This window comes from Penaeus chinensis, chromosome 41 (genome assembly GCF_019202785.1).
Source record: "Penaeus chinensis breed Huanghai No. 1 chromosome 41, ASM1920278v2, whole genome shotgun sequence".
NCBI lineage: Eukaryota > Metazoa > Arthropoda > Malacostraca > Decapoda > Penaeidae > Penaeus > Penaeus chinensis.
In genome coordinates, this window is record NC_061859.1 from 6,666,821 (window position 1) to 6,669,320 (window position 2,500).

Consider the following 2,500-nt stretch of genomic DNA (forward strand, 5'->3'; position numbering starts at 1 on the left):
ATGGTCCAGTAGGTGGTTCTCTTACTACCCCCAGCATGTACGGATTTTACAGGTGGAAGTTTTAGGGATTACTGTGTTCAAACGTTCTATGTACAATTTGAAGGGGTTTAAAAGTTCGGTTTAAGCGTTTACGGACTTTTGGCTTCAGTTCTGACGCGGTGGTTCGGCGTGATGGGAGCGCTAGGGGCGAGAGTTTACGAGGCTTGAAAACTCTGCGGTGACTGCCACCCACGTTACATTTACATTTGCCTTAACGTGACGAGGACTGGCTACGCCGTCATGTGGTTACGTGACCTGTCGAACAGCATTACGGGGAAATGTTTTCGTTCTCTCCCTCCCTCCCTCCCTCTCTCTCTCTCTCTCTCTCTCTCTCTCTCTCTCTCTCTCTCTCTCTCTCTCTCTCTCTCTCTCTCTCTCTCTCTCTCTCTCTCTCTCTCTTTCTCTCTCTCTCTCTCTCGCTGTGTGTGTGTCTGTCTGTCTGTCTGAGAGAGTGTAACCTGAGCTGATAATTGCACTCTCTCTCTCTCTCTCTCTCTCTCTCTCTCTCTCTCTCTCTCTCTCTCTCTCTCTCTCTCTCTCTCTCTCTCTCTCTCTCTCTCTCTCTCGCTGTGTGTGTGTGTGTGTGTCTGTCTGTCTGTCTTTCTGTCTGTCTGTCTCTTTCTCTCTCTCTCTCTCTCTCTCTCTCTCTCTCTCTCTCTCTCTCTCTCTCTCTCTCTCTCTCTCTCTCTCTCTCTCTCTCTCTCTCTCTCTCTCTCTCTCTCTCTCTCTCTGTCTGTCTGTCTGTGTGTCTTTTCTCTCTCTCTATCTTTTCTCTCTCTTTCTCTCTTTATCTCTTTCTCTCTGTGTTTCTGCTTTCCTTTCCCAGTGACCATTTCATCGTGGCACATTGCCAGTACACACACATAGTGGTGCTTAAAGCAAGTTGTAAATGACAAGATAGATTACCCTTCAGATTAGTGCTGCTGCTCCTATGCCCCTTTCCTCCTATTTATCCTCCTCCTCATCCTTCTGCTTCTCCTCCTCCTCATCCTCATCCTTCTTTTCACTCCCCTCCTCTCCACCCATTTCCACCCTTATCCACCTCACTCCTATCTCTCTACTTTTCTCCTCTTCCTCCTTCTCCTCCTTCTCCCCCTCCCATCTACCCTCTCCACCCTTCTGTATATCCTCTCTATCCATTACTCCTCATTTTCATAATCCTAATCCTTCTCGTCCACTTCCTTTTCCTCTTCCTTCTTTCACTTCCTCCTTTCTCCTTCCTCCTCCACTGCCTTACTCTCTTCCAGCTTCTCCTCTTCACTTATTTCTTCCTACTCCCCTTGCCCTTCCCCTCATTTTCCTCTACCCCTCCTTCCCCTTCCCCTTCCCCTTCCCATTCCTCCATCTCCTTCCCTTTCCCCTTCCTCCACTTTTTCTCCTCTCTTCCTGCACCTCCTCCACCTTCTTCCTCTCTTCCACCTTTTGTTCTTCCTCCACTTCCTCCCTCCCCTTCCTCCACCCCCTCCTTCCCCTCTCCCTTCCTCCACCTCCCCCTCGCGCCGTCCCTCGCCCGAACCCAAACGCCGGACCCTCATGTCCCGAAAAATACGTCCTTTCCATCAGTCGTAAGTCGCCGCAGTCATCCTCCGCCGTCCATTGTCCCTCAAGTCGTTACTCGCCGTCGCTCTCCGCCCCGCGTGAATAGGACGATTCGTGAATTCGAGGGGGCGTGCGGGGGGGGGGGGGGGGAGGAGAGGAGAGGGTAAGGGGATGAGGGGAGGGGAAAAGAGGTGGTGAAGGGATAAGGGGAGAGGGGGGATGATGGAGAGAAGGAAATAGGTGAGGGGAGAGAGGAGAGGGAGAGAAGAGAAGAAAGGATGGGATGATGGGTAGAGAGGAGAGGGAAGGAGGGGATGAGGGGAAGGTGGTGGGAGAAGGGAGAGGGGACGTTGGGGCAGGGGACGGCGGATCGGGTTAGTGCCGGGACATAGGAGGTCTTTTCGTGAGCTATTGTTACGCGGTTGGAAATTTCTGGAATTGTTGGGGGCTTGGATGGGATGGTGGGGGGGGGGGGGAAAGGAGAATGGAATTGAGGGGAAGACTAATACGCTTAACACCCCCCGTCTCCCTCCCCCTCCCTCCCTGTTCTGTCTCTCATCTTCTCCCCTCCTTCACCCCTCCTCCATCCTTCCTTCCTTCCTTCCTTCCTTCCTGTTCTAATTCACGCGATCCGGGGTCGTTATGCGCGTGTATATTAGGCTCAATGGGGCGTTGTAGATCGTGGGATATTGGGACTTAGCGGCGATGTAGATTAGGCCGGAATGTGTGTTGTTGGTCGTGTATCGCGGAGCTGTTATGGGTGGGAGGGAGAAGAGGGGAGGCGCAGGTTGGTGATTGCGGGCTCTTTAGGGCCTCGGGGCTGTTGGCGCCGCGCGATCCGGCCCGATTTATGCGCTCGGGGCTCGCCGGGTGAGGCAAGGTGTGCGAGGGGCGGGGGTGGGAGGGGATTGCATTCACGGCT